Raw genomic sequence first — 22454 nt, 5'->3', positions numbered from 1 at the left:
CAGTAGATCAAGAGCTACAGAACACAGACATTTTGCTCACGTTGAGTTACTTCTTTAAGTACGCTTCTTGCAGTAGTAACAGAGGTTGCAGCTAGGAGAATGATCCAAGCAGCAAGATGACATCAAGTTGAGGCAGGGGCAGAGTGCATTAGCAAATTACCACCGACACTTTGATGCAAATTTCTGTTGGATTTTGCAGTATAAGGAAATGCAGTGAATTGCCCCAGAACTAATTCCTTGTAATTAGAACCCAAGCAAAGTATTGCTGACTGCTCTGTAGGTTACCAATGTGCAATGCTTAGGGTCTAACTTTGCATGCAGTTTTCCAGCTAAGTGATAGAAAAGGCTGCAGATTCTATTGACTCGATGTAAGTTTATAGGACTCTCATGGATCCCTCTGGCTTTGAGATCATCTGCATTAGCTTTTATATGACATTTTCAGGCTTGTCTAAGATGCAGCTAAAGAATTTATATTGGAGAACTGATTCCTCCATTTCCAGTGCCACAGAATTGCATGCTCCACCCTCCCATTACATCAGACTGTCCAGAAGTGTCCTAGATTACTGTTATTATTTTGATTAGAAAAGAAACACTCCCTTTTATCCCCAATTACTCTCATAAATTGTACTAGGAAATGTCTGTCAAGTAATAGGAAGCAATGTATCCTTGGAAATGAAAGGGACGGAACTGTTAACAATAATCCACTCCTCAGTAATTGTAGCATGCTTCCCCAAGCCTTGCATCAGGGCATTGAGCCAGACAAGAATAAGAGCTGGGTAAACAGGCGAGAGGGATTTCACCACTTCCTTAGTTAAGGTAATGTTTGTGGAAAATGGTAAGCCTGTAGTAATTTACCCCAAAGGACTCTGTCTAACAAAGCCCTTCTTTAAGAGAGACTTTAATGATTCTTGGTAATTCCTGAGAAAAACCTAGTCCAGTGCATGATCATGGAAGTTGGTAAACTTAATCTTTTTGCGGGATTGCTCGGTAGCGCAGCAATCTTACTTGCCTTAAAACAGACATACTGAACTAATGCCCGAAGATTTTCCTGAGTGAATCAAGAGAAGCTCTGAGAATGAAGAGCACTGAGCTCTTTCCCAAGTATTGGCTGGTGTAAATCCTTGCACTTGTGACTGTGCATATGGTTTGTGTTTTTCATTGCTTTTCAAACAGGAAACTTCTTGGCAGAAACATTTTTATCACCAAAATGTTTTTTAAACATAAATGAATGGTTATCTATAGAAAAATGAATGGCATTCTTAAAGGTAATCGCATACCTGAGGGTATCTGGTTGTAAGCCTTTTTTGCTGTCAGCAGGAAAGACAAAATGCTTTCCTATCATCAAAAAAATTAATCATTTTGTATTCAGTATGTGTGCGAATAGAATTAATTCATATCCTCATTCATTTCTGCACTCAGATAATTGAAGAAAACATGAATAGGATAGGCTGTTAGAAAAGGTGGGGGAATTGCGAGTTATCACTATAGATTAACTGTCCTGGGTGACCAAAACTGCAAATGTTGCTGTGCAGCACTGGAGAAGTAAGAAAATCCCTTGCAAAGGTTTCGCTGTGTGGGGCTGCCCTGATGAAAGGCTTTGCTTCTGTATTTTTGCCGTGTAAAAGGGTGGCCAGATTTATCCACAACGCTTGTAATTTTTCAACTCTGAGCTCTGTTATGAATGTTGTCGGTCTCCATCTAAGCCTACAATTTCTTTCTGTGGAATTAGAGAAACGGCCTCACTGACACTACAGTTGAGAATATCTGAAATAGCTAGTGGGATCCTGAAACTCACGAGGGAAGGAATTTTCCTCCAATAGAGGAACTTTTTGTAAATAACTGTGGTTATCTGAATTCTTTCCTTAAGATTGTAAGCAAATGCAACATTGCTCTTTTTGAGTGAAGGTGATGTAGATCCTAACTAAACAGCAGGCTAACGTGAAACAAATCTTAACCACATGACTACACACAACCGATGAGAGAGGCGCCCTTGATTTCCCTGAATTAATCTGAAAGACGGAATAAAAGAGTATGAGGAATTATTCTAAGCATGAGAAAATGCATCAGCGAAATGATTTCATTATGGGAAAACAGACTTGCATTTCATGCTATTGCTTTACAGAAATGAAATGAAATGGCATTCTTGTATAGCTATGTATTTACTTTCTAAACAAATCAGATCCCATTCAGTCTCAGTCCTCTTGTAATTCTGTCTTGCTCATGCAGGTTGACCTTTTGCTCCAAAATTTAAAATCAAAATGCAACTCATCTCTGTGGACACAGATACAGCCCAGAACAAATGATAAGGTACTTGGAAATAATAGTGTAGTTTACATGCAATTGTACATAAGAGATATAAGGTCAAAGCAGCATCTAGATTCAGTTCTTGATTTGGGGGAAGGCTGCACTTTTTCATATGTCCGACAAATACAGCATTGGGAGTTGATTTTTCAGGTCGCTTCATTTTTTTTTTATTCCCCAAAGTAAAAAGAGTTTGAAATAACATAAATAACTGAAGAGACAGCAAGCAAATTTTAAGTGGAACAGAGTACGTCTGGGTTTCTAAGGGCAGGCAACAAGAAGCCGTGTTCACAAAGTGCTGCATGAAGCTCTTTCAGTAGGTGTCTGCAATACATCTAAACCCCCCTAGTCTCTTTTGATTCCAAGTAATGACTCACACTGATGTCAGGGCTAAAAAGATACAAAAATGTTTTCAAGCCTGGGGGGTATGGGAGGGCTTTAGTGTGAGCTGATTAGTGCCTTTACATCTGTATACTTTTTTCTGTAAGGATACACTGAATCAAGCATTTTAGTTTCATTTTTATTAAAGACAGAGTAAATAAATACTATTTGCTAACATAAATCTCAATCTTGGTCTTCTGCATTGCCTTACATAAGTTGTATTTCATGTGCCTTGTATCCTTTCTACCACTAGGGCTAGATAGTATGGACAGATGAGTATTGTGCATGGCCGTGATTATTTCTCTCTGGCTTTACTGCCATGGTGTGTTGGAGGAATGCGTAGGTTTGTGTCAGCAATGACATAGCAGATAGCGAGCCAAGGAATATCAGACCTGCAACAAACTGCTACTGAATGAATGTGTGAGGAATACTTCACCCTGTGAAAAGTGTCTGAACTTTTTTATTTTGTGGAGTGGGTTGGGTTTTTTTCTGCACACACCCTCCCCTTCATTACAGTAACAAATGTTAAAGCATTGTGGTTTGCATATGAATTTTTGGGGAGGGTTTTTTTTTTTCTGTAAACACAATTTCTAGGGTTTGACTAGTTGTATTTAATGACAAGTTGTAGGAGCTGACTGCTGGACTCTATGCAACTTATTTTGATGGTATTTTCCTCAGTGTTTAATGTTTATTACTGAGTTAATATATTGACCAGTCCTGCAAGAGAGCTGGGGTTCAGCAGTGTCCTCGACTACTGCTGGGCTTCACGTTCTGCTTGTTCTTTCATGCTTTACCTGTGGGTCATTCAGACAACCTCTGCAAACTGAATGCAGGGGATGTGCATCAAGTGCTTTGGATTAGCATAAGACAAATTAGGACAAGCTGAGTCGTCTGGTAAGTGAAGATCCAAGCTTTTGGTGATGTGTGTGCTTCCCTCTGCTGTGCTGCTGGCACTGGGCAATAGGAAATATCTCCTAGTTCAAACAAGTAAAATGTGTTCTGGAGATCAAATACCAACAGAAATGACAATGTCAAGGTGAATTATCTTTAACTGATAATTGATCTGTAAGTTCTAAGCTACATAAGAAAAAAGCTTAGGAATTTCTTATAGTGGGCAGAATCAGGCCTATGCAAAGGATTACCAGCTGGGGCTTCTCCAGAAGCTACGCCACTTAATGGAAGTAATTGACCTCTTGGCATGATGTTGATGGAATGCTCAATTGTGCTGAATTAGGATGTTTTCACATCTGGTGGGGAACAGAAAGGTGCTGGATCAATTGCATAAAAGCTTTTTAGATACAGCCTTCATTAAAATGATACCAAATTCTTACTTTTTCTGGTTTTCATTAAGGTATTTAACTTTTGGCTTAAAAATAATTAAATCTGGATTACACTTCTAAATTCAGAAAGGGAAAAAAGTACGAGAAAAGATATTGCAAAAGCAAATGCTTACTGTAAGCATTAAGTATTTCAGGTCCCCATCAGGACTGGAGACATGTTTCTAAGGCATTTTATGAGCTCTTAATAGAACAAAGTCCTTCCTGTGAAGATACACTTCTTTCCAATGATATCTTTGCTTTAAGTTTTATGGTGTTTTTTAGCTATTTGTTGCGTTGTTCAGAATTCTTTTTATAAACTTAATCCTTAAAACAGCACATTTGTAGAAGTACCACATGAAAAATTTCACACTGAATTTGTCTCAGTATGTTTTGTTCAAGTCGTTTACCAGTTATTTTCTGGGTGATCTGCTTAGAGTGAAGGTGTTAGTATTCCTGAAAATGTATGGTTCTATTTTGGGCTGTATAACAATGCAGATTTTGATTTGGCGTAACAATAGCATCTCATGCAGTATGGTAAAGCAATTCTTAGCACTTGGCATTTTAAGATCTTCTAAGCAAAGTAAAACCTTAAACTAATCCTTCTAAGCAATCCTATGAGAGTCACCCGTGTTTGCATTTTACAGTAATGTGGAATGAGAATACCATGTGACTTGCCACAGGCTAGGCACCGAGCAAGTGGGAAAGTGGGGATTAAAATTTGAAAGCTCCTGGCTCTCAACCCTGCACTCAACCCACTAGATATCACCGACTCTTCTAATCAAACCTCTGAAACTACAATATTTTACCATCTGTTGTGCAAATTTCCTTGGGGAACTTCAAGACACATTTCAGGCTCTCGGGGGGGGGGGGAAGCTAGAAGTAAACCAAAAATGCGTACAAGTCATGCATTTATTCTTGTGGTTTGTTGGTCTGGGTGTTGGAATTGGCTCTTTATTGAGGAAAACAAAAGGTGTCTCCTACAGAACACTTCAAATCTTCATCTGTTAGGCAAAATGTGTTTTTTCATGATGAAAACAAAAGGGGAAAAAAACCCAGCTTAATTATTTCCATCTTCCAATCGCCTCTGTCACACTCCTTTTGATTCAGTGACTTGCCAGAATTTACCCATTGGCACAATAGTTATTTTTAGACATGTTGCTAGATTTCAAGTAAAGCTCACTGGTGCATACAAATTATTCATTTAAGCATCGATTTGAAAAAACTAATAATATATATCTCTCCAACAGTGTGTCAGGAAAGCATTAAATGTAGTCATTCTGGAAGCAGTAATTGTAAGCAACAGTTTATTGGAAGATAATTCAGGTTTGAATGACAACAGAAAATGCAAGCCACAAAGAAAAGCAGGAATTTGAGTGCCTGTTCTGCACTGGCATGCAGAGGTTCCCTCAAAACACCAGCTTGCCCACAGCAGTGACAATGTTGGAGCTGTATGTCAGAAAGCACTTGCTCCATCTCCACTGCTGCTTTACAGCTCTGTTGTCTCAAAGCCAGTCAGGACAGACAAAGCAGCTCACATGCCAGGGTGAGAAGGAGGGCTTTTGTTACCCCAGTTAGCTCATTACCAACATACAGGTGATCTCACTTCTCCCCTGATCTGGAGCCTATCCTGCAAGCTACTTAAAAGGAGATGCCCAGATACTTTAACATCCTTCACTGTGCAGCATCTAGTGATACGCTTTTGATTAATTCTTCACAGTGTTAGCACTGGCCAATGTTCCTGTGTGTTGTGATGCTGCTACACCTGTGCAATGGTGATGTCTTCACAATTTGGATAAAGTTCTGCATCCACCTCTGGTCATAAGTAACTTAACTGTCCAGCACCTCGCTTTCTTTAGCTCTCTCCCTATTCATCACATCAGCTGCAAGCTTCTTAGCTATCTAACACCTGACAAGATGTGATTTTTATCCCATCTCATTTATCAGCACCCATATGTTCTGAAGATACTGGCTTTCCCTTGCTTCTTTTGAGTCTGCTTTGGAATTGCTTCTCTCCTCCTCTATCAGGCCCCTGTGTAGAGGCTTCTGGCTTGGAAGAGCTGTACTGAGACCATATCTGCTGATCGGTCGTGGGTAAGTCTGTGGAAGTGACTGAAGAGGGAGACCTGAGCTGGTGAGAAGCCACGTGTCAGGTGCAGCGTGTGATACCTGTGACACCATAGAGATCCATGGCAATAAGCAGGTGATGCCCATTGCTTCTCTGATCTTTATTTGGGCTTATGATGCATTTGCCTGGTACTATAAAATCTCCTGAGTGAGCAGGTTTGGGAGCACTGGAAGCTGTGTGGCTTTATAATGTGGCACTGCATGAAACTAATACACCATGGTTCTCACTAGGGCCACACTGAGCAAAGATGTTTCCTAAGGACTGTAATCTGTTTTGGCTAGAAACCATGTGCTCAGTCTGTACAGTATGTAGGACAAGAAGGACCTGGTCTGTGTATAGAGTGCAAATGGCTTCTGCTTTGTACATGCAGATTACTACCTACACAAGGTACCTACAACTGTGCGTTGCAAGAATTTGTTAGTATTTTCCAACTTTGTTGTGGAAAACCTCCTCTGAATGTACTTGACACCTAAATATCACCCCGTCTTTGGGGACTATCAGATACTGACTGTTTGCATATTGTTTGGATAATGTGCTACATAATGAGAAAACTAAAAAATTTATTGATATTCAATAGAATCCACAAGGCAAGGCAGATGGATTTTTTAAAGGGGTTGGACTGTACATATGTGCGTCTGTTTCTGCTGTCAGTAACTGTTTTATTTATGTCACTTATTGAGTGGCCTCTGATAAAATATCTACTGGATAGCATTCATCCAGGGTGGGTTTTTTTTTGTTACAGTGGTGGGATTTTTTGTCCAAAGATGTAAACCAAAACACTTTCCCAGCCAACCAAAATAATTTGGAAGGATGTCCTAGTGACTCCACTGTGACCTATTCCCCTAAAGCAAGGCTCTTCCTTGCTATCCTGTATATTTCTCAAAAAAAAAAAAAGGGGGGGGGGTAGAGGAGGGGTGAAATCCCTCTCTTAAGGATTAATGATCTGTGAATGCTGTGATAAAAGCTGTAACTTAAACAGGAGAAAAGATAAATTAAGAGATATGCTATAACAGCTAAAAAGTAAGGGGGGGGGTGTCTGTGAAGGGGATGGGATGCTAACAACTTGTGCCTGCCTCTCAAAAGGGAAGTCCATGAGTTGTCATGCTGTTTGTGTGGCTGGTCTACAAACAGGCTGTGTATCCAGGCACCCAACAGTGTGGTATGGAGATGCTCTGATTTTTATTTTTTTTTCTAAATGTGGTTATCAGTTCTGACTGAGAACTCTAGCTCCCATCTGCCTCTTGTTAAGCCATTTTGGATGCAAAAAGGCTTGCTGGCAGATTGCAGCTGACTTAAGGGGTTAGTGTGTGCAAAAAGAGGTGATGTACTTTGTTCATTCCATTGCCTTATGTGTACACTCATTGGTAGGAAGCAGTTTTGCTGTAAATACCAGAGTCTGGTATTCTGGGGGGAGGGCAAGGTGAGAGGCAAGAAACGAGAAAAAGCATGTTATGCATGGGAGAGTGTAGCGTACACTTCCCTTTGGGGTGTTCTGTATGTGCTTTACCTTTAGGAAATGATGCTGCCCCCTGACTAAAGGAAGGTGTCTTCCAAATGTGGTCCAGGTAAAAACAAAATAAAAGCAATCAAAAAAGGCAAATCGTGCTCTTTGGACTCCTGTGTACTCCATGGTAGGATGAATAATTGCTTTTGTTGTCTGGAGTTACCTGTACCTGAGGCCTGCCATCTTTCTCTTGTTTTGGACTCACAATCTTTTCTTCAGTGAAACCATGAGCTAAAGGTGTTGACTGAGTGCAGTAATTTCTGGCATTTCTAGAACAAAATGCAGTGAATTTGACTACTTAGAAGTGATTTAGCTTCCCATTTCAAATTAATTAAATCCAATGCGTTTTTAGAACAGGACTTAAAAAACAAAGCTGAAGCCTTAATATTATTATGCAGGAGTTTGGGTTCCCATGGCTGTATGTGCAGGACAGTAATATTCAAGTCCATTTGAAATGGTGCAAATGGAACGTAGAGCTGGAACAGCTCTGCCACGCTGGGTACCATTGCTTCCCAAGTTTTAGGCCACAGGAAAGTACAGGAATGCTGGCATAGGAAATATTTCAGCAAGTCACATTACAAATGAAAGTATTTTCACTTGTTCATGTTTAAGAGATGTGGCTTCCCACCAGCTCTCTATTTCCTCAGGCAGCAATGGCTTCACTGCCCTGTTAAAGGACTAAATTCTCAGTCTCATTTTTATCAAGCTAGTCCTACTAGGATAGAGAGGGAATTTTCTTTGCTTTGCTTCTCTACAAAAACAAGGCTTCCGAGTCAAAATTTGACTAAAATTGCATTGCATAATTATGAAGTGAAACAGCACTTTTATCATAGCTTTGTATTGGAGATATTTCAACCAATTCATGGAAAGTATTTAAACAGGAAAATACTTTGCAGAAAAGTTCTTTGAAAATCTTCTTAAATATGTTATTTGGCAACCATTCTTAGAATACTGAAAGACCTGGAGGGAACCAAATATACATAATGCATTGGGTTACTTGCATTTGCTGACAAACACAGTTTTTATAGAAAGAATTCAAATGTAATGTTAAACTACATTAAAGAAACATCATTAAGGTTGCAAAATTAAGCAATCAAACATAAGGTTGTCAGTGCAACCCTGATTCAGGCCCCTTGTGTGTCTGCATTATGATACAGTCTTTAATTACATGATCATATACTATTTTTTTTTTTCCTTCTGCCTCATTCAGTGAGCAGGATGAATAGCCCTCACTAAATGAGCAGCTATTCAGTATTATGTTTTCTCCATTGTTCAGTGTGTGGTCCCATGCTTTATTTATGGCATGCTATTCAAACTCTGCTCTGAAAAGGAAATCTAAATCTCCTCATGGGCTTTTTAACAGCAGTCACCACTGCAGTGTCTGAGAGCTTCACAAGCACTAATGATGACTTTATCTTCACAACAAGCCTGTGAGATGAAGTAGTGACAGTAACTCAGGGAAGCTGAAGCAAAAGAGATAAAGGTCAAAAGTCTTGCCAGCTTGGGGTGCTCAATTTAAGACCTTTAGCATCTGATTCTTCAGTGCCAATATTGCACTCTAACGGTTTAAGAGTAGTTTCTGTAAACTGAGTACCTATGTCTGTATCCCTGCTATTCTCTCAGTCTGATAACATTGTTGCCTTAGTTATGAGACTGTCCTTTCTCTTCCTATTCTGTTGGGTCTAATTTAGCATGGACCTCTCTACTGCTCTCTCAAATGAGTGTCAGTGCTGGCACACATATGGTAGTTCTGTACAGCTGCATATGTCATGGTTATGCGTAGGAAAAGATGGAGCACATTCGGTGAAAATGAGATTATGTAGTATTTTTAACACTAAAATAGAGTTGAATGCATTCCATTTATAGTGCTTCAAAACTCATAGTCTGGCCAACTTGGATAGACTTTCATGAAGATAATATAGGGAATATCTCTTCCTATGGCATGCCTTCTGAATTCCAAACGTTTAGCATCTCTAGGACTTAGAAAAGAATCTTTAGCTGTTAAGAAATTGATGGTGTGGTAGACAGTATTTGGCCTTTTTGGTCACATTGTGATATTTTCCTTTAAAAAGATTGGGTTAGGTGGAGCTGCTGATAGAGAGGGGGAAATGACTCCTTTCCAAGAGAGCTAGTGAGTCTGCATCAAGACATGGTTCAAGAGAGTGGAGGGCATAGGCAAGGGGTTGGAGAGTCCCAGCATCTCTCACAGAGAGACTGATAATTCCAAGAAGATCTGCCAGCTGGGCCACTGGGATCAGGGGACAACCTTCCCAGGGACCATGTGGGACTGGGCAGGGTTTGCTTCCACTCTGTCATTGAGTTACCTGCATCCACGCTCAGGCTGATATAATTCTTTACTGTCTTGATGTGGTGGATGGGAGAGTGGAGTATACAGCTGATTTCCATTCTGTTTTCTGTAGTTTTTTCAGGCTTTTCTCTATTTAAGTGAAGTATTCCTTTTTTTTTTTTTTTTTTATAAAAATCTGACTTTTTTTTTATCATTTTGGGAGAGCTTATAGTAGAGAAAAATATCTAGACAGATCTCAAAGCTCTGACTGAGGGTCACAAAAGCAAATCCACATGTGCTTTCTTTACTATGCTGTTAAGAATGGCTGAATTATTTTGGCTAAAGTTTGTATGTACTTCAAATCAGCTACAGGTCAAGACCCTTTATAAAAATATTCAGTATTGTGTACATTGGCTAACCTTAGAGGGAAAGAGAAAACAGATTCTTATAATGGGAAAACAAGGAATCTTACTAATGCATAGAATTACCAACCTTAACTATGCAAATGCTGGGTTTTCAGCTGGCTTAGACAGGCATGACTACATGGACTTCAAAGATGGCCTGTCAATAGAGCAGCTGACAGTCTTGCTAACATATTTCCAAATAATGTTTGTCAAAGATATAACAGAGCAAAAAAAAATATTTGCAATGCCATCTGTAAGGTCCCATTCTGGACACTTTGAAGTAATAGAGCAGTTTGACAGGATTCTCTCGCATTCGTCAAGGATATGAAAATATATAATATGTCACATTCTGTCACAGTTGCTACCAAATGTTGAGTATTTATGCACATTCTTTCTCAGCAGTGTAAATGCTCAGTTTGGCTCTACCGATTTGCTCTTTTACTTTGCTGTTGGTTATTCATGGGGGGAGGTTTGGGGAGGTTTTTTCTGAGACACCTCTTTAGATGGTGCTATTGTAAAATGCCAGGTCATTCTGCATTTGTGCATAAGTCTTGTTCAAAGTCTTGTTCATGGCTTTTCTCCATTGCCTGGAAACAAGTGCAAACTCACGTAAGAAGACATAATTCATGTTTTGGTGAAAAAGAAAAGGTTCTTCAGCTCTGTGTTCCTAAACTGAGTTAACATTCCATTTCTGTGTAGGGCTGCATTGATGGCAATTTGGAGAAGGATAGAGAGAGGTGAGAGAGAGAGAAAGAGGAGGATTTGTATAGTGACTCTGGTTTGTAGCTGAATTGATGTATCCTGAAGATGTAGGAGCAGGCTGTCTACAAAAATTCTGCTAGTGTCTGGAAGCATGGTGGACTTCATAATATTGCATCCTTGAAAGCAGGGACTCCTGCCTTGTCCGTCTTGTTCTATCCTGTGCGGAATCCTGACTATGATGAATTCTTATAGCTGGAGCATACAGATTTGCCCTCTCTGGAAAACAGTCTGATTCCTTGAATATATGAACAGACAGACTGGCAAACATCAGGTATTCTCCCTATCATACATAAAGCTGAAGCTGCTGTTGAGCTGCATTTATGGATCCTCCAGTGTTTCTTACCAATGAAGCCCAATGAGTGACAGGGTGAGTTGAACATTCTTCATTGGCTGGGCGCTATGTATTTCTTTTTGAAATTGTTTTCTATCTGGTTGAAGCAAGCTTTTCTAGCGGCAACAACCACCACATCAAATAACAGCAATTCAAATGCATTGAGATTAGCCAAACATTCAGGGTTAGATTTTCAAAGAAAAAGGCTGATGTGGACTTTTTAATGTCATAGTTACACTGCTTAGGTAAAAGTGCTCACAAAGCCCTTTAATGGTGGCACGCTTGTTAAAAAATCAGCCTGATTTAAGCCTTGCAGCTTTTTTATACATGCTTCATTAAATCCACTTGTACTTAGCTAATGCAGCATAAGCACATAGCCAAGGGTTTAGCTAGCCCTGGCCCACAGGTTTGTGTGTGTGTTTATGTCTTTGGGGTGGACCTGCTGGACCTCCTGTGCCTGTCTAGCTATGTGCTTTGAAAAACCCAGCAAGGAATCCTCTCTCAAAACCAGTAATAGCCAAGCAACTCGGGCAGGGGTTTCCTTAAACTCCCCTCTCCTTCTGCTGACATACTGCACACAGTTTAACTTGCACGTTGCAGAAGCACCTGTTATAGCAGACACTGAAAAGTCATTATAATCTGCCAGTTGCAGTGTGCTGTTCCATCCTGCATCCTGATCGCACATCCTAATGGGCTGTGTCGCAGTGGGCAGCATGGTGGGCTGCCTGTCATGCCTTGCACAGGCAAAGCTGCTGCATCTTGCCAAGAGTTACAGGGTTCAATGTATGATATTAGGAGCCTGTTACAACAAGCCTTGTGTGTGCTGCTGGCAGGAGAGGACAGTGAAGCTTTTTGTAGTAAAATTAAATGACCATCAAGGAATCTCATTTTTCAGAAAATAGTTTGGGTGCTGTGTGATGTGTACTCTGGCTACTTTGCCAAGTGCTTTTGCATTTATTTAGTACCTCTTTGGAGAATGGGAAAACAAAACAGTAGCGAGTCACTCTGGTATTTGGAGCAGCACTTTGGGCTGTCTCCTCTCTGTGTACTCATGCATTCAGAAGCAGATCAATTCCTTCACAGTGGTGCTTGTCCAGTAGAGAAACTAGACAGTCCTTCTTAAATTGGCCTGCTTCTGGCACAGCCAATTTTTCTGTTGGTAGCATCTGGTGGCAGGATGGTCAACCTTAAGTGTCTAATATCTTAGATGTGGGGCATTTGTCATGGTGTCTATCCAAAGATTTTGAAGTGAGGCCCTTTTGGCCCAGTTGTACTCTTCCCAGGCTTGTCCCATAATTCTCAGAGCCAGGCATTTTCCAGCTTGCCTGACTTCTATTTCTCCTTCAGGAAGAAAAAATGTCCAACTGTCCCTTATTGGCTACTGAAGTCTCTCTGTAGTGTAAAGGCTACCCCTTTTCTCACTGGGATGGGGGGGGAATTTGTAGCACTTTGATTTTTAATCCCTCTCTGAGGGATTCTCATCTAGCCACAAATGCAAAACACTTCTTGCACCCAGCTTAGTTTTAATTAGTGCTGGTACAGTCAAGAAACTGCCAACAGGTAAGGAAGAGTCTTCTTTGACAGAAGCAGTCTTCAAAGTTAGATGGCCAGAAAAGAAATACCAGAGCAGAGCTGTGCCCCTCAAAATATCACTGCCCGTCCCATAAACAATAAACAGAAACCTCTTTGAGTTATGCAAGACCAACAGCAAAATTAATGACTGTGCTAGTAGTGGCAGCAGAGAAGGCTAACGTACTGTGACTTGGTAGGAATTTGTCTCCTGAAATGCAACAACATATCTTTTAGTAGGTACCCAGAAATCCTTGACTTGACTGAAGAAGGCTTTCTCCCATGGTTCTGCAGCAGGACCTCTCTGCACCCTCCTTTAGCAGTGGAGGTGGCTGGGGAGGTGGCAGCAGGACTGGAACACAGCTGAGATGTAGCGGTGCTGAACAATCTCCTCAAAACCTTCTCAGCAACTCCTCAATTTCTGTAGTCTCAGCCCTTGCGGTTACATCCTTTATTCTGGGGTTCTCCAGAGTCAAAAAACGCATGCAAGTCAACTTCAAAAGGCAAAGAAGGGTGCAAAGTGTTTAAAGTGTGGTGTTTCAGAACCTTCTTTGCAGATAAATTTATTTTTTATTCGGAAGGTGGCTCTGAATGGTCTCTGTCAAAGACAACATTTTCTATCAAATGTTTGTTGGAACTTTTTAAGATTTACAAAAAGAGCAGACTTCTGTAGGAACCATACTGGGACAGCTCTTCATAAACCTTTTGAAATAGCTTCTTTTATTAGCTTTTGAGTTTCTCCTGCTGGGATTATAATGGGTTAAACAATTTTAAAACACTCTATTTTTTTTAATGTAATTGAGAACCATTAATAGGCAATTAGTAAAAGAGGTTGCTGTTATATTTTGCTCCAAACACTTGGGCAACAAGATGAAGGAAAATGAGTTTCTTGCATCTTGCCTACTGGATGGCTGGCACTTGGTCTGGGGCAGCCGTCTCTGAGTTTTGAGTACAGCTGATTTCATTTATGTGGGATAAACTTTGTTTACCTGCTAACTTCTGTGGTGGAGGAACAAGATGTAGAAGGAAGCTGACATATTTGAGAGCTGGATATTGGAGCAGAGTGTTATTCTGGTGAGAGGTGAAGGTGCATTGTTGTCAGGAGTACATGTGAACCATGTCTGGTGTCTGCCAATTGTGAGTTGGGGCCATGGTTTCTGTAGCATCAAGTTCAGGGACCGGGAAGCTCCCGTTCTGAGCTCCCTTTCAAGGTGAGTTCTCTCTTCAGGGAAACCAGGCATCCTGCAGGTGGGGTGGAGGAACTGAATATCTAGGTTTTGTCCTAAAATGGAGGTTAGACAAGATGTGTTGTTCTTCCAGACCCTGGCTAATCAAAACCACTTCCAGTCTCTTGAGTTACACATTGCTACAGACACACAAAATGTCTCTTCTTTCTAGGGGAGGGAACCATAAAGGATCACTCAGTCTCTACCTTACCAGAAGGGTGTGCTATGTCAAGGAGGACTTTCTTTATGCAATCTGCTCCTCACTGAACAGATAACATATTTTCTGTTATTTTATTCTGGGTGATTGCCTAGTGATTGTAAGGAAGGGTAACACTGGGTCAGTCAATGTTCTGCTTGTCTCTGCAGTTATAACTTGATTTTGCTCATGTTACTGTATATCACTGCTTTTTTTCAGTTAGATATTTAGTAATATTTTTTTCTTCATCATTGGTGTTAAATGTGACAAGAATGTTAAAAACAGAAGAACAGGGAAGCCAGGCACTAACTCCATTCAGATGAACGTGTAAATCCTCAGCACAAATCCGCATCGTACCCTGTCTTAACAGCAGAATTATCTATCTGTACCAGTGGATAGAACGAGCTAATCCCCAGAGCCAAAGATCATAATTCTGAGCAAATCTTTCAAGTTCTTCTATCAGGTATCACCTATCAGCTATTTTTGGGGAAAAAGGTCTTGCTGTGCATAAATGTGACATCACTTCACCTTTGAAAATAATTAATGCTTACACACAGTGAAGTCAATAAATAAGCTGTATTCAATATAGGATTTGCTTTCAGAACTGCACAGTTCATTGCTGACTGTTGTTTGGTCATATATCTCTCCAGACCACATTGCCAACTTTTTTTTTCCCTATTAGTACAAACACATTATTATTACTTTCTCTGGAATCTTGAGGAAAGAAAAAATATTCTAAGCAATTTCAGGTAATGGTGTTTCCCAAGGATAATCACACTTTGCAGGCACTAAAGGAATTTGGCTACAGTTTCTGCTCTGTTAAATCTCGGAGGGATGATTAGCATGTACTAAAAGTTCCCTTGTGAGTTGTTTTTTGTTCTTCATATACTGTTCTCTTATCTCCTTCTTTATGATAAAGCTCTGAACATCCTCTACCACTGCCCCTTCTCAGTATCAGCCTGTTCAGAGAACCAGGGGACAGATACTCTTTTTATGTGCTTGCTGTTCCTGGTAAAGCACTGCTAGCCTGGCAAAACAGGATGGTGGGCTGGTCTGGAAACTGAAAAGGTGAACACAGAGACTGATTGCCAAGGGAAAAGTGACAGGGGAGTCCTTGAGGAAAATATGGTGCTGCAGAAAGAGGAAATGCCAGTTCACCTGTTCTCATCTTCTTGGCATCATCCATCCAATTGTGGAGCAAGGCAGGAGACAGTTTAGCTCCTGAGAAGGCTTGGGGCTGCTCTAATTTAGGATAGCAAGACCCTCCAGCCACAGGCTGTTTATGTAGTTTGAGCTCTAGCCAAGGTTTGTGCCAAATGAATTCCCTGATGTCCAGTTAAACTTGCATGTTTAAAGTAGCTCGAAGAGTTTGCTGAATCTGTCTACTGCAAGGGTTTATCCACTCACATTTTGACTTTGGAATGTGAGTGCTAGGAAAGGGATTTCACCTTTATTCTGTTCAAGTCTGAGCCTTGCAGAGTACCATAATCTTTTGATGAAGTGCGAAACGAGAGAACATAGGCGTCGACTGTCTAGTACTGCTTAAATATGTTAGATTGTCACTAGGGTTTCTTTCATGTCCTGTGTCAGATTGTGACCTGACTCCAATGTGACATTGAATAACCTGAAGCTTTTTATGGGTTCATTACTAATGATTTTATGAATGCATACCACAAAGGCAACCAATATTATGTTTGTATTGAGCTTGAATCTTATTTCCACTGAATGCTACATATTATCATGAAGTAGTTGATAATTTTTCTTGGGTAGGGTGGTGAAAGGATCAACCACAAGAAAAGTAAGGGACAGTATCATGTTTTGAGGGGTATTTTAGGGAAATATGATACCCATTAGTATATCATATATTTTTATCTCATGTGTACCTTTGTATTAAACTGCAATAAATTTAAACTCATTTAAAGAGTCACTTTACAATCAGTATGTTTTCATATGGCTTTGTCTTTGCTTTTTTAATCAATTAATAGAGCTCTGTATAGGTACAACTGGAAGGAACTATGATCAAAGTTCTTCCTTAAAGAATCAACAGAGCAGAAGGTTCTTCTGTCTGCATACAAAGGAAAAGCTTTTTTTTCCCCTTCACTTAAGGTAGTCTAAAATAAATTCTATGTCTTAAGATTGAGAACTGGAAGTTGAAGGTGGAGCATCAGACCATTTTCCTATGGAAGACTTCAGGAGTGCATTCATGGTTCTGCACAATAATCCTCACGTAAACAATCCTGTAATTGTTGCAAGCTGCAGGTTCTCAGGAGCGCTTACAATTTCTGAAAAGTCAACGCTTCTTATTTCATTAGAAGGTGATCACTGAATGATATTATGAAAGAAAATCACTACAACAAATAATCACAGAAAAATTCTGTCCATAGTCCCTCCTTTGCAGTGTTTGTTCACTCAGAAAACTTTGTTTTTCACTGTAAGGTATAGAAATAATAGGATAGTAGGATACAGAACTAATCCTTTGGGGGCATGACCTCAACTTTTTATGCATCAAGACTTCTAAAATGAAGTATGTTCATAATTGTGAAATTATTTTTGTAGATGAGGAAAAGTGACAATGTTTCTCATCTTCCAAATTAATGATTTATCTGTACCACAATTCATTACACCATCAAGAATATGCACTAAACAGTTTGAAGCAAATGTTTATACTGATTTTCTGTTTATTTGCAGTCAGAGGGATATCTCTGAAAGACAATGTTGGAATTATCCCTTGTAACTATGGTATTTTCGAAAGTTTACATCATTTGATTTAGCTACGCTTTTATATTTCAAATATTTCTAAATCAGCTTTACTGTTGTCTTTCAGCTGTCTGCTGACAAATGTTTATGAAAATCGTATCAATGCTTCCAGGATTTGAAGTATTAGTAGCCACAGAGGGGGAAAAAAGTTTACTTCTCAGCCAAGTCTATAATTGTTTTCTCATTTAAAAGGAGAACTAATGTATTGCTGGCAGTACACAAAGATTTTGTCTTACTGCGATGTATCATTTTTGTTCTCTTGGGGAGAGTGGGTCTATTTAATTTGCTGTCTCAGTTAAGTGATATGTGTGAATAACTGTGGATGATACTGTGATACACTCTGGCTGTTTCTGTAGCAACCACCTATGGGGTTTTGTCTGTATTTTCATGTTTCTTTCCAAGAAATGTTGATTTTAGGTTTTGGTTTGTTTTATTTTTTTGGGGGGGTTTGTTTCTTTTTTTTTTTTTTTCCAACAGTTTTGTTCTCAGAAGTGTTGCTTGAATTATTTTTATGTTCTTCATTTGCACGCTGCCTTATATGCGACAGTCCACCACGAACAATTGAGAAGTTGTTGCATAAATTACTGAAAGCACTATGGCAGTTATAGCGATCTTTAGTGATCCTTACACTTTCTGTAATGAGGGGAAAATTGATTTTTGTAATTACTCTTCTTGCTTTTGAAGATGGTAGACTTCTCTGATGAAATGTTACTTTCACAGTCGCTGTGACAATCGTGATTTATGCAGTGGTATAACTCAGCCATCTCCAAATATAAGTGAAAATTAAATTGAACTTTAAATTGTGATTGCTGTTTGCTTTGCATTGTTTATGTGCACTGGGATAATACTTTTAAGATATTTTAGTGCTTGATAAATACATGGCATCATAACTTTTTTTTTTTCCAGTGGCAAAGGCTGAAGAATTCAGTATGAATTTCAGAGTGCTCTCTGTATACAGTGTGGGTTGCGGGGGCTATTGTTGGGTTTAAATTCCTGTCAGGAACAGCAGCTCGACGGGGTCCCTCCATGGCGGCCATTCCTGTCAGGAACAGCAGCTCCCCGACCCCCCCCATGGCCGCAGGTCAGTCTCTGCTGGGGGCCTGGAGCAGCTCCTCCCTGTCCCTGCCCGGCCCTCCGTGTCCTGGGCTGTCTCCACGCTTTTTTCCCAGGCTCTCACGGCCTGGCAGGGTTTTGCCTTTTTCACACCCGCTTTCCCCGGTGCGCTCCCAGCCCGGCTGAGGGGCTCGACCCCGCCCTGCCCTGGGGCCGCCGGAACCGGCGGGAACCGGCGGGAAACGGCCCTGTCCGGCGCGGGGTGGAGCGGCCCCTCAGCCCCCCTCAGCGGGGACCTTGCAGCCCAGGGTTGGACGTCCAGGACAGTAGCGAATGCGTCATTCTTTTTTTTTCCTTTTTCCCCTTTCTTTTTCTTAACGAGTCTTCCCCACTGCTTTCCCCTGTGGCTCTGTCCCAGAGGACGTCCCTGGCTCTGAAGCAGTCACCTTCTCTTTCCAGTGCCACCCCCTGGCATCAGGTCCCTCTCCACACTTGTGACCGCAAGTCAGGGTGTCACATAGGGTGCTGCAAAGTCTGTCTTGATGTTCTTCACTCAGGCTGTGAAACGAGCAGGAGATTTGCAAAGGTACTTAGACATCTCCTTAGATGCTGGGGGTGACATGCAGTGTTTTAACAGGCAAAGTCTCTAACATGAAGCTTCACCAGTTGTTGTAATGACAAGTGTGCAATTCGGTCCCGGCTTTGGGCTATGTGAAAGGACGGACAATTTCCTTAAGTGGCTTCAAGTATTTTAGCATGTTACAATTTTTGAGATGTTAATTGCTCTTAATATTATCTCCCTACCTAGGAAACTTTCCTAAAAAATTATCCATGTATTTATAAAAATGGAGATACTCCAAAAATACAGATGGCAGGCTTCAGAGCTGTGACACTTCCTGCTATCCACAAAGGGCAGATGTGTCATACATGGCGCATCTGGGGGTGCCGAGGCTGGCAGATTAAATGACAAAGCAGGTAGCCAGGGTAGCTGTTATCCTTAATCAGGCTTGATCTGCTTAGTACTTTCATGTTAATAAAGTCAGGAGCTTTTTGGTATTCTCCTGTAATCTAACAAAGCATCAATATTTTCAGTGACAAATGGGTGTTGATTACCTGGTGAAGATTGATTACAGGTTTTAAATTTGCTGGACTGAAGCTTGCGTTAATGTTCCCCCTCTAATAATCATTCAATTTACTTAAATCTACTCTAATTTTAGGCCTACGATACCAGTGCTTCCATTTCCTGGTGACAGTTAAATCCTCATTGATACTGGTTAAGCCATTTGGACAATGTGGTGCAACACGCATGATGGATTGCTTTAATTTGATATTCTTAGACTGTCTTTGATGTTGCTCCTGCGCCAGTGAAAACTTGCTACAGAATTAAATTAACACTGCATCTGCTTTTGTGTTTGTATTCCAATAGCCAGAGGGCATGTAAGCCTGCATTAGAAAAATAAACGGAGAAACTTCTTTCTACTGAGGTATTGGGGGAGGGGGACAGATTTGAAACTCTGAATTAGAGTGACAACGCTAATAGCCAAGATCTCAGTTTTTCTCTTATAGCTGCATCATTTGTATCTCTTGCTAGGAGGAAAAAATATATTTCTACACATATATATATTTATATTGCTGAAAATGCAAATAATCTTTTGAGGGAAATGTTTCTTTTTCATGCAGAGAGTCCTAAAGTGTCCCATATTACAAGAAAGTGATGAAATATATACACACAACTAAACGGTTTTTACCTCATGTTTTTTCTCTTTGTTGGGGTTTAAGCCGAATTGACCACTGGGGATGTGGTGTGCTCCAGATGGGACAGACAGATGCTCCTCCCCACCTCTCTTCAAAGAGAGAGGCAGAGGAGGGAAAACGAGACTTATGAGTTTAGAAGGAACTAAACTATTTTAATGAAATATTATTAAAAGATAAATATAAAATAATGAAATATATACGAAACCGTATCAAGCTCCCAGGATGACAATCATGTCACAGGCTGTCACTAGGGAAGTCCCAGACTGGATTCAGTGACGGACGGGAACTGGATTCCAGATCTGCATTCAGGATCGGGATTGAAGGCCGGCAAACAGACAGAGTCCTCCTCGGACGTCAGCCATTGAAGAAAGAGAGCTGACCCTTTGATCCCTCCGCTTTTATACTGAGCATGAGGCAGATGGGATGGAATACCCTGTCGGTCAGTTTTGGGTCACCTGTCCTGTCCGCTCCTCCCCGCAGGTGGGACCCCTCTGGGCTTTTCTGCTTCCAACCCTCTGCCGGGACAGGTAACGAAGTTGGCTGCCCGTGGGGGTTATAGCAATGCGTATAAGAAAGAGCCTCTCTGCATACCGTGCCTGGGCATCAGCTATAAACATAGGTCTTTTCACTCTGAGAGAGAACACTGTCTGCACAATATGCTGCTAATTTCAGTAGTTAGAAGAGGCCCAGCTAAAAAGCAAGGTGACTGAACAAAACTTATCCTGTTTTACCTGAAACCAGGACATTCTACCCTGTAGAAATGCCATAATTACAGCAGTCTGGGATTGGCCATTTCATGATGATTTCAGAACTAGATTTTGTAGGAATTTTGCTGATACCATGCTGACTGAGATTGTGTTTGTTTCGGTATAGTCTGGTGTTAGGCAGGAGGTGCAGGTGAAGGGCAGTGGATAAGCCTGCTGCTCTCCTGGTAACAGCACGAAGCATTTTTCTTCCGTTCCTTTCTTTTCCCTTGTGTCCTCTTCTGCTTTCTACACTAAGCTGTTTTTCTCTTTATGCTGTGGCAGCCTTACTCCATGAGGGTGCAGAGACTTTCTGAGGCAGGAGAGAAGCCATTTCTGGGTTCCTTCATGCTGTGTTGATTGAACCATCAGTTAGCCAGCAGATCTATCCAACCTTTGTCTGGTCTTGATGGTGGACTGATCTCATCTGGCCACCGTGGTAAACTCTTATGTCCATATCAGGTCTCCTGAAAGGTGAAGCACTTCAAGTAGTCATTGGCAACATGGTATTGTTTAATCCGCAAGCATTTATGTGTTCCTTTTGATACCCTTGGTAATTACTTAATCATCTCACCTGCCCCCTTTGTTAACGTCTAAATCCTGAGATGCATAATTTAAACAAAAAATCTTTTCTCTGGGACCTAATAGGAAGAATTTCCACATAAAAATATCTTAATTAACCTAGCAATTTTGGTGAAATTTCAGTGAGTAATTGCAAAAATAAAAATGTTTGTTATGTTACACACGGAAGTGAACAAATCTGTTTCCAACCCCTGATGCTGAAGCAGTTGGATTCTGGTTTTAAGCAAAGATTAGAGTAATGGTAGAGGTGCATGTTTGGTGGATAAAGGTGCTGTTTGTTGCTCTGGAAGAAAAAGCAAACTGAATAAAACCAATTACTACCTAATCCGAAGTCCGCTTAGATCAATGAGAGCCTTTCTGATGACTTGAATGGGCTTTGGATCAAGTCCTAGTGCACAAATTATAAATACTGTAGCTAGGTCATTTTATTCAAGAAATACACTGAGTTAGAGACAGTTCAATTTTCCACTAGCATATGCCCTTTTAAGATAGTTCCTCAAATAGTAACATACTCACTGACCTAAGTCCAGACTATTTTACTCTGCAAAGGCCACAAGATCTTGACGGACCTATTGACACCTTCACCAATTCTGTTTGCTCGGTTTATATAGCTGGATTTAAATCCGTTCAATAGCTTCAATAGATCCATATCAGTAGAGAAGAGAAAATGAGTTTTACGCTATTGAGGTGAAGTAGTATTTACAAGATTCAATAATATTTTTCCAAAGCTTAACTTTTCTTTTGGATGCTAAAATATATAGGGGTGAAAATGTGTGCTGTCTGGCCTGCTTTTTTGTTGCACGCTTTGTCTATTACAGCCAATGTATATCCGTAGGTTTTGTTAAATATGTTCTTGTATCCAGTAAGAGTATTTTTTTTTATATACTCTAGATAGGCGCGTTATTGAAATACTCACTTGGCATTTCAGAGTGTATGGGGTCTCATACTAGCAACATTACAGGGGTTAGACTGTCACTGGAGCTGTACAGAATAGTTATTTCATTATATATGTGAGAAGATTGCTTGTAGGAGGAAATCACTGAATATTTGTTGAGGTATCTGCATGGGAGGAAGTTTAACTCTCCTCCTCCCAGCTCCTTTCTCCCCCCACCAGAGCCAAGCTATCCTAGCGCTAGGGCACAGAGAAGGCCTGAATGTG

The sequence above is a fragment of the Vanellus vanellus genome (genome assembly GCF_965231255.1).
Source record: "Vanellus vanellus genome assembly, chromosome: 10".
Lineage (NCBI taxonomy): Eukaryota > Metazoa > Chordata > Aves > Charadriiformes > Charadriidae > Vanellus > Vanellus vanellus.
Note: the sequence above shows the minus strand (reverse complement) of the source record.